Below are 14942 nucleotides of genomic sequence, written 5' to 3'. Positions count from 1 at the left end.
GCTAAGATGTAAAGAAACAAACAAACAAAAACCACACAGTGCAAAGTACAGAACATCCCACTGCTCTAGTGCCGCCTAGTGGCAGTGCAGGGAAAGGGTGTGTTGGTGATGGTAGAGAAGGTCTCATGTAGCAGGCAAGCCAGCTAGCTCTGGTGAAAACATGCTCTTGGTTTTAGCCAGAGGAAAACCTCTTAGTTCCTCTTAGCAAATGCACGGGGTGGGTGGGAGGTGTGATGATAACGACTGCTCGTGGATAGCAAGCTAGCACTAGAAACCAAGTCCATTTGATCACTCTCAATCTCAGAGTACTTTAAGCAAGCACTGTCGTTAGAAGGGACCTATGTGAGATTGAGCTGCTTTGAGGGCCTAAAAATACTAAACAATTGGAAGTCAGAGAATCCCACAGGTATCTAGGTAGAAGACAGCATCGAGAGGCAATCATGGAGAGGGGATGGGAGTTGGACACAGAAACATCAAGAAATTTTGACCACAGTTTGGTTTGTGCAGGCACGGTGGCTAATGGCCTCATCACTGTGGCAAGAAGCATTCATGCCTCATCATGTGGGCATGACTGTGGAGTTTGTTAGCCCAGCTTCTAGAATGCCCTACCTGCTCCATGTGGTTTGCTAGCAACGGGGTTGAGAACTTTGAACTCAGATCTAGGCATTTATTTCTGCAGTCTCCTCCCTCTCATAGCATGGTTCCCTACTGAGCAAGACCTGGAATCAGTAACACTGCTCTGCAAAGTTCCAGGTCCCCTATGTTTTTCGTTCCTACAATGTGTATCTCAGTGAAGCAGTAGGCACTTCTGGGTAAACACATTGAGATATAGGGTTTCCGGAGCAAATGAGAAGAACTTGTTCAGTCCACAAGCCACAAAACTAAGTGTGATCAACATCTGATCATTTCACACAATTAGGTATAGCTTCTAAGCGAGCACAGCCACAGCAGACAACTGCTTTTCATAGTGTCGCACTCAGCACCAGCACGGTTTCTTCCTGGGCTCTTTAACTTGACACTCTCCTGGATTCTGTGGTCAAGGCTGAAGTCAGAGTCTCAAGTTAAAGAACCCAAAAAGAAGCTATTCGTATGCTTTATCATTTCCATAACTCCTCTATACAGAACCTCAAACCACAGCCTTTCTGTGTTTTAATCACCCCACCTCTTACTCCCCAGTTCTACTAATGGGGACTTCTATTTTTTTACTCCACTACCCCTCATCTACATCATTTTCTTGCTAATGCCCTTAATTTAATTTCACTCCGTCCCATGCACCATATTCTGGAGAATTGTAAAGTCTATGGTTTCCCTGGCTAAAATCACATTAGTAAACTGATTTCTCTTATTCAGGTTTGCGGTTTTAGTGCCTAATATAATTGCTCTCAGCATACTTCTGAGACTGGAGTCACTCACCTGCTTAAGTACATTAACAGGTCCTTAGGATGGTACAGAACTGTGCAGTAATTTCTGTCTTGTCCAGAATGTTTGATGAGGAAGGATTCCTTACTCCTGGGAACTGATCTTTTTCTCCTTTGTGATCTGGTGTTTGAAGAGATCCTGTGTAGCATCAAAGGCCATGTCTTCTTCCATTCTACTTTGTCATATTGACTTTCATCTGCCTAATGAAGACCTTTAATTCCCTACTTCAATGCTTTAAGTGAGCCACTTCCTTTACGGATGTGTGCTGCTTCATAAACCCTATGGCTCTGTTGACAACAGGTCAATCTACATAACCAAACAGCTATATCCACCTGAAGTGTCACATTAATACTGTCCCAACACTGATGGTAGTAACTATGTTTAGCACAAGTTACCTTCTTGTCCATGCACTGTACTCGAATCTATAACTTATATACCATCGAATGTGGTTATGGGACCTCCCTCATCCCTCAAAGAACTTTCTTCCACTCTTTCTCAGGGCAGTTACTGAGACTGTTTCTACATGCTCACATCCGGGAATTCAAAATGGAAACTCTCCTGGGAGCTCTTTCTATCTTTAAGAACAACAGAAAGTTCTTCTGTGTGTGAGTCCAAGAATGGGCATCTGGGAAGCCCCACACATTATTCTTAATCTTACATGCCATACCCAGGTAGGCTTTGACCCCAGTCACGCTGGCTCAGGGATTAGGAAATGCAGAGAACCTGGAACACATACATGTGAGGTGTGGGAATGCCCCATGAAAGTGCACACAGGTGAACACAGACCTTCTTAGGAAAAAGATCAGGGCATGAAAGTACTAGTGGGACCCATATTCCACAAGAGAAGATGACACATGGGCAATTTCCACTCCCTTTTCTAATGCCCCAAACATTCATTTCATTCATTCTTTCAATATTTCAAGTGGGTTCTTAATGAGCATGGAAGGCGAAATTTAGGGATGGTGTAAAAAACATGGTTGAATTAAGTATAATGTTTAGAAGCATACACTAGACCTTTTCCATATCTATTTCCCTAACATAGGTTAACGTTGAAAGCTTATTCCCTACCCCTGACCTCTTTGGAAAACATAAAACATTTTGATACCTGTTGATGACCATCTGTGCTCAGGTCTGAGTTTCTTCCTGAATTGTGCAAGCATCTGTCCATGCATGATCTCCCTAACAACTCTCTTCATCAGAAAGCATGTTTAAATCTGTCCAATAACATTTAATCTTTCATTTTCTACATTACTCCACTAACTTAATTATGTCATCAGGCCATAGTGGAACAATGTTTAAGAGATAATAGCATATTTCATTTGAGCAAAGACAGAGAGATCATTAAGTTCCTTCTAGTCGTATTCATTGATTTATTATGTATCATAAAATTTGATCTAACTTCACTTCGGTTCATTAAGCATACATATGTAGCTCTCTCAGTTTTTGGGAGATGAACTCCCTCCCTATCAAACCTCCCAGGCACCCAAGCATTCTCATATGCATTTTCCATCTCTACCATTTCTACTGACTCACTCTTCCTCTGCTATGGGTACCATCCCTCCCATCAGACAGTTACCCTAATCTATCCCACAAGCTTTGAGTATTATTCTCAAGATTCCTAAGCAGCCAAAATGCACAACATTTTTAATATAAAATCAAGATAACCAAGGTTTGGAACAACTCACTTCAGTGGGCATTCAAAGTCTGAATTACTTAACAAGGTGCCTGTTTCCCCGGAACGCTACACAGGGAACATCCACACAATCTAGAATGGGTTTACTTCCACAGCACATTCTTGCTACAAGTCAGTGCTGATTTATCATCAGCACCTGTGACCACACCTCTAGTCTTTGTCTCCTAGCTCTGAGTCTACAGTTTTACTTTGCATATTAGTGGCTATTCTGGAGTTGAATTTCAAAAAGGAGTTAAAAAGGATTCTGAATCAGCATTCATACTTTATTAAGGGATATTTCTTCTCCTAACCTTATACAGTTGTAGACAAAGAGATGTGAGTGAGAATGTTTTGGATGTGATGTGTATCATTGGGTAGGTGGACAGATGTGTGGATGATAGAAAAAAATATCAGTAGCAAAACATTTTGCAAATCTTTACTCTTCTATGCATCAATGAAGTAACTAACAACAGTAGAACCAATGCCAAACTGCATAACAGAATATTGATTTTCTAGTTTTTTACTTTGAAGATAAAGGAGCCTATTCAGTTAGCACTAACCCACAGCACCAGGAAAGATAACTACTCCATTACCACCCTTGACTCTATTGGCTTCAACGTCAATAGGAGGACCAAATTGGTACTGTCTATAACTAGAGATGTTCAAGGAAGATGTGTCTTTCTTGGTCCTGATTTCTTTTGTTCCTGTGAGAAATCCTGATCACATACCTTCTATCTCAGCAGAAAGGTTACTGGGAGTCTTGACTTAGAAGGTAGCAGCAATCTCCCTGTATACCCTATACCTGCCATAACCTACTGAGAACAGGAAGGAGCTGCCATGTTGTCAAGCCACCTCACCACACTTAAGATTTGGCACAACATTCCCTGAGGATGTTGCCTACACTATAATAGCAACATAAAATTGTTGTTTGCAAAGTGTGGCTCTAGAGACCTTTGGGCCCTGTTGTGGCAATTATAATCCACTGAGAAGTTCCATGGGAGAAAAATGTTTATCAAGTGTGGCCTTGGAGATCTCTGAGCCTCAATATGGCAATTATAATGAATCAAGGGGCTCCTATCTAAGAATTATTTTCTAAGTGTGACTGTGGAGACCTGTGAGTTCCAATGTGGTGATTATCACTGACTGTCTGGGTCCCCAAGATCTGCCTCACAGTCCTTAGTTTTCTCTGCTCCCCACACACTGACCAAATCAAGCTGATGGAGTCAGAATCTCCAGAACACAATTCTGTAATTGCTTCTATGACTCTGCTTGGGTTTTTCATGATTTCTCTGTTCCAATCCCCATCTTGACAGCTAGGTCTTCAGCAGTCAGGCTCACCTATAACACACACTGAGAGTTTTTTCCCTTACTGGAATATTCACACAATGCTTATGTTCTCATGTGTGTTTATCATTGATCCAATTATCTAGTTACTTGTAAAGGTTGATGATTTGTATTTAGGTCTCATATAATGCTTAATGTTTTAGTGTTTATTTTATCTTACTTTAATCCCTGTAAGTTTTTTAAAGTTTATTTTTTCAGTGTATTCCAGAGGTATTTATTGAACAGTTAAGCTGTTTTACACAGTGTGGGAATAAAACTAACAATTAACATTAATCTGCAACCACTGAGAAAATTTGATATCCTATTACAAACTTCTCAGTACTCAGAAGCTTTCTTGACATGTGTCAGCCTTGGCTTCCTCACCAGTAAAATAATGTTAGTGGGAACTATAATGTACCGCTGTTTGAAGGTTAGTAGCAATGCATTTGGGGTGTGTAATGTGAGACTGATATTTGTTCCAGGGCCCATACTGTTATTGAACCATCAACATCTATTCAGTGGGAAATACAGTGTCTGACTCCAAGGAGGCTCACAGTCTAAGAAGACAGGCATCATCTGAGATCACTAGAATCAAGATGACAAGTGCAATGATCATTCCTGTCACCCAAAGAGCATAAAGCCATGAAGGGAAGCATTCGAAGTAGTTGAAATATTATTGCTCTACTGGATCTTGCTTGCTGGGCAACAGTGTAAATGGCACAAAATACTTGCAGTTATAAGAGTGTTTATATGAGCAAGAAGAGACTTTTACTGACTTATGGAAGAAAAATAGCAGCTGAACCTCAGATGGTGCTAACATGCATCAGACCCTGTGATAAAACAATGTCAAAAGCAAACTCAATTACTGGCATTTATCACTCCCTGTTCCTTGACGGTAGATGGAGTTTTACCAACCACCTTATGCTCCTGCCACCATGATGGATTATACCCTCATACTATGGCCCAAAATAAAACCTTCCTCTTTTAAATAGACGTCACGGTATGTTATCACAGCACCCAGAAAAAATAGCGAATACACTTTCATTTAATTTATTACATTTTTCTACATTCTTTGTGCCTGTATTGTTCATTATATTTTATTCTGCATCTCACCTGAGTAGCCCTTATGATTGTCCTTTCTTTCTTTGACTCTACTGTACAACACTTTCTCTGTTATTTCTGTTACCTCTAGCCCATATTCTTCACTGAACATCCACACTTTACTTCCCCACACACATTTTCTTCCTTTTACTATCTCTTTATTGATGCCTAAAAATGTATAAAAATACATTTTCCGAAAGCAGCACCCCATGGCATTGTTTCTGGAAGTGTTCAGGGACACTAGTGAAATACATTCTGTTTTCCAATCCAAGTCAACACAGAGACTGCTGTCAAATCATTGTGTCTGTTACTATAGTCAGCTTCCCCCTAAGTGGTAGTGGGGAACATAAAGTCAAGTGGAGATAGCTCAATGGGACATATGCAAAACAAACACAAACAGTGGGGGAAAGTGGGAGAAACAGGAAGACAATGCACCCCAACAGATAACGAAACACAACAAAGACACACAAAAGATGTGGGAAGAAAAGCTATTACAACCAACCCATGAGCTCATACATCTCCAGTAGCAAAAACCAAAGATAATGAGACAGTGGAAATGCCAGCAAGACATTTCAGAGTCTTACTTTATACAACAAGTCCATAAAGCATTTAAATATGCACATGAATGAAATAAGAAAACCCATTTAAGACATAAAGAAGATAGAAAAGTGCATGCAATGGTAAGAGAGTTCTGTTATCTCTAAGAAATAGAACTTACTGGCAACAACATGTTGAGTCAAAGGATGGCAATCAACATACTAATTAAAAGCAGTTGTATTTCCAAAAGCTTGAAAATCCAAAGAAATGAATACATTCTTTTTTATATGGAGAGATACTGTTATTGATAATACACTATCACACAGTAATATCATTGTCCTAAAACCCTTTGCTTTGACATTCATGCCCATAACTTTTATTTTTTCAAACATCTTGTGGTTGGACATTATTCAGTATGTATCTTTTTCAGATTGTTTTCTTTCTTTCTTTTTTGATTTTTTATTATTTATTTTTAAGTTTAAATTTAGATTAGAAACAAGGTTGCTTCACAAGTCAGTTCCAGGTCCCTCTCCCTTTCCCTCCCCTCCTCCCGTGCCCTCCCCCCAAACCCCCCAATATCCCCTCATTTTCCCAGGGAGGGTGAGGCCCTCCATGGGGGTGTCCACAGTCTGTCATTTCATCCAGGGCAGGGCCTAGACACTCCCTCAAGAGTTCAGGGTGAGAGTGCATCTCACATTGTTGGATGGGAGTCCAAAGTCCATGTGTATATTCGGGATGAATACTGATCTACTGCCCAAGGCTCAATAGATTACCTAGGCCTTGTCACTGACACCCACATTCAGGGGGTCTTGATCAGTCCCATGCTGGATTCCCAGGGATCAGCCTGGGATTCAAGAGTTAACCCTTGTCAGGTCAGCTGTTTCTGGGGGTTAAACCAGCCCAGTCTTAATCCCTTTGGTCATCAGTCCTCCCTCTCTGTCACTGGTTTTCTTGAGTTCAGCTCAGTTCTTAGCCGTGGAAGTCTGCCTCTTCTTCCATCAGCCGCTGAATGAAGGTTCTGTTTCCCAGATTCTCTGGCCATGGGTTTATAGGCTGGCACTCCCCAGATCTATGTCTAAAATCCATATATGAGAGAGTACATGCCATGTTTCTCTTTTTGTGACTGCGTTACCTCACTCAGGATGGTTTCTTCTAGTGTCATCCATTTGCCTGCAAATCTCAGGATTCCATTGTTTTTTTCTGCTGAATAGTACTCCATTGTGTAAATGTACCACATTTTCTCTATCCACTCTTTGGTTGAGGGGCATCTAGGTTTCTTCCAAGTTCTGGCTATTACAAATAATGCTGCTATGAACATAGTGGAACAGACATCCTTGTTGTTTGAATGGGTATCTTTTGGATATATGCCTAAGAGTGGAGTTGCTGGGTCTTGTGGTAGGTTTATTCCCATTTTTCTGAGGAATCTCCATACTGATTTCCAAAGTGGCTGAACCAGTTGGCACTCCCACCAGCAATGGAGGAGTGTTCCCCTTTCACCACATCCTCTCCAGCATAAATTGTCATTGGTGTTTTTGATTTTAGCCATTCTGACAGGAGTGAGATGGTATCTCAGAGTTGTTTTGATTTGTATTTTCCGAATGGCTAAGGATGTTGAGCACTTTCTCAAGTGCCTCTCAGCCATCTTAGACTCCTCTATTAAAAATTCTCTATTTAGTTCTGCATCCCACTTTTTAATTGGATCCTTTGGTGTTTTGGACATTTGCTTCTTGAGTTCTTTGTAAATTTTGGAGATCAACCCTCTGTCAGATGTGGGATTAGTGAATATTTTTTCCCATTCTGTGGGCTGCCTTTTTGTCTTGCTGACTGTGTCCTTTGCCTTACAGAAGCTTCTCAGTTTCAGGAGGTCCCATTTATTAATTGTTGATCTCACTGTCTGTGCTACTGGTGTTATGTTCAGGAAGCTGTCTCCTGTACCAATTTGTTCAAGGGTACCACCCACTTTCTCTTCTAAGAGATTCAGTGAGGCTGGATTTATGTTGAGGTCTTTGATCCATTTGGACTTAAGTTTTGTGCATGGTGATAAACATGGATCGATCCGCATTCTTCTACATGCCAGCCTCCAGTTATGCCAGCACCATTTATTGAAGATGCTTTCTTTATTCCATTGTATATTTTTAGCTTCTTTGTCAAAGATCAGATGTTCATACGTGTGTGGGTTAATATCACGGTTTTCAATTCGATTCCATTGGTCTACCTGTCTATTTTTGTGCCAATACCAAGCTGTTTTCAGGACTATAGCTCTATAATAGAGCTTGAAGTCAGGGATGGTAATGCCTCCTGACGTTGCCTTGTTGAACAGGGTTGTTTTGGCTATCCTAGGTCTTTTGTTTTTCCATACAAAATTGATTATTGTTCTTTCAAGGTCTGTGAAGAATTGTGCTGGGATTTTAATGGGGATTGCATTGAATCTGTAGTTTGCTTTTGGCAGGATTGCCATTTTTACTACATTGATCCTATATATCCAAGAGCATGGGAGATCTTTCCATTTTCTGAGGGCTTCTTTAATTTCTTTCTTTAAAGAGTCAAAGTTCTTGCGATACAGGTCTTTCACTTGTTTGGTTAGCATTACCCCAAGGTATTTTATGTTGTTTGTGGCAATTGTAAAGGGTGATGTTTCTCTAATTTCTTTCTCAGCCCTTTTATCGTCTGTATATAGTAGGGCTACTGATTTTCTTGAGTTGATTTTGTAGCCTGCCACTTTGCTGAAGGTGTTAATCAGCTGTAAGAGTTCCCTGGTAGAGTTCTTTGGGTCATTTATGTAAACTATCATAATATCATCTGCAAACAGTGAAAGTTTGACCTCTTCCTTCCCAATTTGTATCCCCTTGATCCCCTTTTGCTGTCATATGGCAATGGCTAGAACTTCAAGTACAATGTTGAAAAGGTATGGAGAGAGTGGACATCCTTGTCATGTTCCTGATTTTAGAGGAATTGTGTTGAGTTTCTGTCCATTTAGTTTGATGTTGGCTCTTGGTTTACTGTATATATCTTTTATTATGTTTAAGTATGTTTTTGTTATCCCAGATCTCTCCAAGACCTTTATCATGAAGGGGTGTTGGATTTTGTCAAAGGCTTTTTCAGCATCTAGTGAGATGCTCATGTGATTTTTGTTTTTCAGCTTGTTTATATGGTGGATTACGTTTATGGATTTTTCTATGTTGAACCATCCCTGCATCCCTGGTATGAAACCTACTTGATCGTGGTGAATGATTGTTTTGATGTGTTCCTGGATCTGATTTGCCAGTATTTTATTATTTTTGCATCAGTGCTCATGAGGGATATTGGTCTGAAGTTCTCTTTCTTAGTTGTGTCTTTGTGTGGCTTGGGGATCAAGGTTATTGAAGCCTCGTAGAAAGAGTTTGGCAAAGACCCTTCTGCTTCTATTGCATGGAGTACTTTGAGAAGAATTGGTGTAAGCTTTTCTTTGAATTTCCGGTAGAATTCTGCACTGAGGCCATCTGGACCTGGGCTTTTTTTTTTTTTTTTTGGTTGCGAGACTTTTGATGACTGCTTCTATTTCCATAGGGGATATAGGTCTATTTAAATTGCTTATCTGTTCTTGATTTAATTTTGGCAAGTGATAGCTATCCAGGAAGTCATCCATTTCCTTTAAATTTTCGAATTTTGTGGAGTACAAGTTTTCAAAGTATGACCTGATGATTCTCTGAATTTCCTTGGAGTCCGTTGTTATGTCCCTCTTTTCATTTCTGATTTTGTTAATTTGCATGTTCACTCTCTGCTGTTTGGTAAGTTTGGACAAGGGTTTGTCTATCTTGTTGATTTTCTCAAAGAACCAACTCTTCGTTGCATTGATTCTTTGTATTGTTTCCCTAGGTTCTACTTTATTGATTTCAGCCCTCAATTTGATTATTTCCTGGTGTCTACTCCTCCTGGAGGAGTTTGCTTCTTTGTGTTCTAGAGCTTTCAGCTGTGATGTTAATTCTCTAGTATAACTATTCTCCAGTTTCTTCATGTGGGCACTAAGTGCTATGAACTTCCCCCATAGCACAGCTTTCAAAGTGTCCCATAGGTTTGGGTATGTTGTGTCTTCATTCTCATTGAATGCTAGGAAGTTTTTAATTTCTTTTTTTATTTCTTCTTTGACCCAGGAATGGTGCAGTTCCTAGTGTATCTTCAACACCTGTGCATTATTCAGTTTCCATGAGTTTGCAGGTTTTCTGCAATTTGTGTTGTTGTTGAATTCTAATTTTAAAGCATGGTGGTCTGATAAGATGCATGGAGTTATTCCAATTTTTTTGAAGCTGCTGAGGTTGGATATGTTGCCAAGTATGTAGTCAATTTTTGAGAAGGTTCCATGTGGTAGTGAGAAGAAGGTATATTCTTTTTTATGTGGATGAAATGTTTTATAGATGTCTGTTAATCCCAGTTGGGCCATTACTTCTATTAGAGCCTTTGCTTCTTTGTTGAGTTTCTGTCTGGTATTCCTGTCTAGTGGTGAGAGTGTTGTGTTGAAATCTCCCACTATAAGTGTGTGGTGCTTTATATGTGATTTAAGTTTTAGTAATGTTTCTTTTACGAATGTGGATGCCTTTGTATTTGGGGCATAGATGTTCAGGATAGACACTTCATCTTGGTGGATTTCGCCTGTGATGAGTATGTAATGACCTCCTTCATCTCTTTTGATTATTTTTATTTTAAAGTCTAATTTGTTAGATATTAGGATTGCTACCCCTGCTTGTTTCTTGGGCCCATTTGATTGGAAAAATTTTTCCCAACCTTTAACTCTCAGGTAATGTCTGTCTTTGAGGGTGAGGTGTGTTTCTTGTATGCAGCAGAAGGATGGGTTCTGTCTTCAAATCCATTCTGCTAGCCTGTGTCTTTTTATGGGTGAGTTAAGGCCATTAATGTTGAGGGATATTAATGACCATTGATCGCTCATTCTTCTTTGATTTGGAATGGTTGTTGTTGGTGGAATTATGTGTGGAATTTCACCCCTTTGTTCTTTTGGCTGTTGGTAGAGAGGGATTCTCTAATGCCTATGTTTTTCTGGTTGTAGCTAACCTCCTTGGGTTGGATTTTTCCTTTCAAAACTATCTGTAGGGCTGGGTTAGTGGATATGTATTGCTTGAATCTAGTTTTATCATGGAATATCTTGTTTTCTCCATCTACAGTGATTGAGAGCTTTGCGGGGTATAGTAGTCTAAGCTGGCATCCATGGTCTCATAGTGTTGGTAGAATATCTATCCAGGACCTTCTGGCTTTCAGAGTTTCCATGGGGAAGTCAGGTGTAATTCTGATAGGTCCTCCTTTATATGTTACTTGGCCTTTTTCCTTAGCTGCTCTTAATATTCTTTCTTTATTCTGTATATTTGGGGTCTTGATTATTATGTGGCGAGAGGACTTTTTTGTGATCCACTCTATTTGGTGTTCTGTAAGTTTCTTGTACCTTCATTGGCATGTCTTTCTTAAGGTTGGGAAAGTTTTCTTCTATGATTTTGTTGAATATATTTTCTGCCCCTTTGAGGTGGTTTTCTTCTCCTTCTTCTATACCTATTATTCTTAGGTTTGGTCTTTTCATGGTGTCCCATATTTCCTGGATGTTTTGTGTTAAGGATTAGTTGGACTTAAGATTTTCTTTGGTTGATGAATCCATTTCTCCTAGTGTATCTTCAACACCTGAGATTCTCTCTTCCATCTCTTGTATTCCGTTGGTAATGCTTGTATCTGTAGTACCTTACCATTTGCCCAGCTTTTCTATTTCCTGCCTTTCTTCAGATTGGGTTTTTTGTATTGTCTCTATTTCAGTTTTTAAGCCTTGCACTGCTTGCATTGTTTCTTGCAATTTTCTGTTTATCTTTTCGTCCATTTGTTGCCTTTTATGAATTTTTTGGTTTGTTCTTTCTTCCATTTCTTGCATTTTTTGGTTTGCTTTTTCTTCCATTTCTTGCATTTTTTGGTTTGCTTTTTCTTCCAGTTCTTGTATTTTTTGGTTTGTTTTTTTTTCTTCCATTTCCTGCCTTTTTTGGTTTGCTTTTTCTTCCATATCTTGCATTTTTTGGTTTGTTTTTTCTTCCATTTCTTGCATTTATTGGTTTGTTTTTTCATCCATTTCTTTGAGGGATTTTCCTATATCCTCTTTTAGGGCCTCTATCATTTTCATGAAAGTGGTTTTAAGGTCATTCTCTTCTGCTTCATTTGCATTGGAATGTTGGAGTCTTGCTGGTGTGGAGACCCTAGAATCTGGTGGTATCATATTTGTTTTTCTGTTGCTGAGTGTATTTTTGTATTGACTCTTTCCCATCTCTTCTTCTAGTGGGTGCAGAAAGAGCCCCTTACTGATCTGGTGGTTAGGGGACCAGAGCTCCCTTTTGGTGGGTGCTAGCAAGTCCAATAATCTGGTAGTTCTTCTATTCCTTGTCGTCCTTCTGGTCCCGTGGGTGGAGAAGAAGACCAGGAATCTGGGGTGCTTAGCCTCCTACCTGGTCCCCTGGACCTTTTGCTGGATCAGCTGATTTCCTGGTTTTGTTGGTGAGAGAGAAGATCTGGAGCCTGGGGTATTTGGCTCCCGCTGGGATTGGAAGCTCTGTGCAGTCCCCAGGCAATCCCCAGACACTGGAACACAGGTCCCTATGTAGGGCTTGTTGTACCGAGTCCTGATGGAACAGCTGGTCCCCTGGTCTCCCTGGATCTGCTAGTTTCCTGGTCTCATTGGTGGTAGAGAAGTCCTGGAGTCTGGGGTGGTGGCTCCCGCTGGGATTGGAAGCTCTGTGCAGTTCCCAGGCGATCTCCAGGCACTGGAACACAGGCCTGCATGCAGGGCTTGTTGTACCAAGTCCTGCCGGAACAACTGGTTGAATGAATACATTCTTAATATACACAATTTACCAAATTAAGCCATGAAGATATAAGTAACTTAAATAGTTTCCCTAAACAAGCAATTCTATTGAAGCAGTAATTAAGTCTGCCTGCAGAGAGAAGCTCAGGGTCATGCATATGTGCATGAGTGTGCATTTGTGTGTGTGTGTGTGTGTGTGTGTGTGTGCATGTGGGTGTGAGTGCCTATGTGTCGGGGTAGTCCATGTTAGTTGTCTTCTTCTGTCATCCTCCATTTTATATTTAAGACAGGGTCTGTCGTGGGAATTCTTTCAAGAAATAGCTTTGGGGTACCAGCCTTGGGGCATGGCCTGGGATGCTATGTGAGGACAGAAAAGGCTGAAAGAGGAAGTGTGCTCTGTCTCTTGCTCTGGCTCCTGCTTGGAGTAGTCAGATTCCAGGGCAGAGCTGATGCAGAATCAATGACATCTGCTTTGTTCTGTATTCATGAGTTTTATCTTTCTATTGTATCCCTTAATAAATTGGTTTTTACTACCTCTGTGAGTTCATGCATCAAGGGTCTCTCACTCATCTTGGAGCTCACCAATTGGCTAGCCTGGCCAACTCCAGAGATCTGTCTTTCTCTGCTCTCTCAGTACCAGGGTTACAGATGCATGCACAGTCCCTAGCTTTGTGGCTTCCAGAGATCTGAACTCAAGTCCTCATGTTTATGCAGCAGGCACTTCACTAGGAGAACAATTTCTCCAGCCCCTATCAAATTTTAAGGAAATGGCTAACATTAATTCTCCTTTTTCAAGCTATGATTATTTATTTGTTACCCTTAAAGACTTACTTTTGCCTGGACTCTGACTAAGAAGTAGAAGCTCTCAGCGAGGACAGCCTACATCTCTTGGCAATCTGTTCCTGGAGCTTTTCTTTGATTTCCTTCACTCTCTTGGCCAGAAATTTAGAATACTCTGTAGCCTCCTTCTTGTTTTTCTTTGTTCGTTGATTCTTCAGGGCAGTATATCAGAGTTTGTGTTGCAGGACATGAGGAGTAACATGACGCTGAATCTTGGGCGCTTTGGCCCTGGGCTTCTTACCTTCTTTGTTTAAGGGCCTTCTGACAAAGAATGGCAGACATCACCTTCTTTAGAAACTAAAACACTCTCAGATTCTTCTAGCTCTTTTAGGTCTCTACCAACGAGGTACGGTAGTATTTGTCAGTCCAGGCATATCCTTTTCTCCGTTGGTTTTTTTTTTTACAATAACCAAGTTAAGAACACTCATCTTGGCATCCACAATGCATCCACAAACAGACTTACACTTCCCCTCTCCAGCTTAGTTTTTGGTCTATAACAGAACTATCCCTTACTCAACAGCAGGCACACTCTACCACGAGTCAAGATGCCTTGCTGCATGGGAAAGCCTTGTTTGCCATTCCTACCACTGATTCTGACCACATGACCCTTCCACTCTTCACCAGAACATCAGCAGCTACTTCTGTGGCCATGCACTTCTCAAAAATGCCCGAAGCTTGTGTTCATCGTCCCCTTTGATGAGTTTCTGACAGCCAGGGGCAGGGAAAGAGATATTCAGCTTCATGCTCATGCAGCCCACTGCCTTCTTATATTGTTTCACAAAATAGAAAGGGAAGAACCATTACCAAACTCATTCTACAATGCTAGTATTAGCTTATACAAAAAATCAGACAAGGACATAACAAAACGAAACAACACAAAACTATTGACCAATTTCTCTGATGAGCATAGATAAAAGTATTGATTAATGAAAAAGATGAAAATTCCTGCAAACTGAGTACCATACATCAAGACCACACTGGTTTCATCCCAGGAAGGCAAGGTTGATCTAATATACACAAATCATTACATGTAACACAACACATAAATATACCTTATACATGCTGATTTAGTGCTCTGCCACTGGTCTCTATACCCCCAACAGTTGGGAGAAAAAAAACTTCAATCATATATCAGACAATAGAGTACTATTCAGAATGTATAATGAATTCCTATAATTCTACAAAAACAAGCAAACAAATAAATAAACAAAACCCTTTGTTCGATTGACATGT

The 14942-nt window shown here is 40.3% G+C and overlaps 1 pseudogene; it reads right to left on the bottom strand.

Moving 5' to 3' along the window:
- Window positions 1-13696: 13696 nt before the first annotated feature.
- LOC106021294 lies at window positions 13697-14452 on the bottom strand (annotated as a pseudogene).
- Window positions 14453-14942: the final 490 nt, after the last annotated feature.

Source organism: Mesocricetus auratus, unplaced genomic scaffold, assembly GCF_017639785.1.
Source record: "Mesocricetus auratus isolate SY011 unplaced genomic scaffold, BCM_Maur_2.0 Super-Scaffold_100007, whole genome shotgun sequence".
NCBI lineage: Eukaryota > Metazoa > Chordata > Mammalia > Rodentia > Cricetidae > Mesocricetus > Mesocricetus auratus.
The sequence above is the reverse complement of the archived record's forward strand: the minus strand, read 5'-3'. Positions and strand labels throughout refer to the sequence as shown.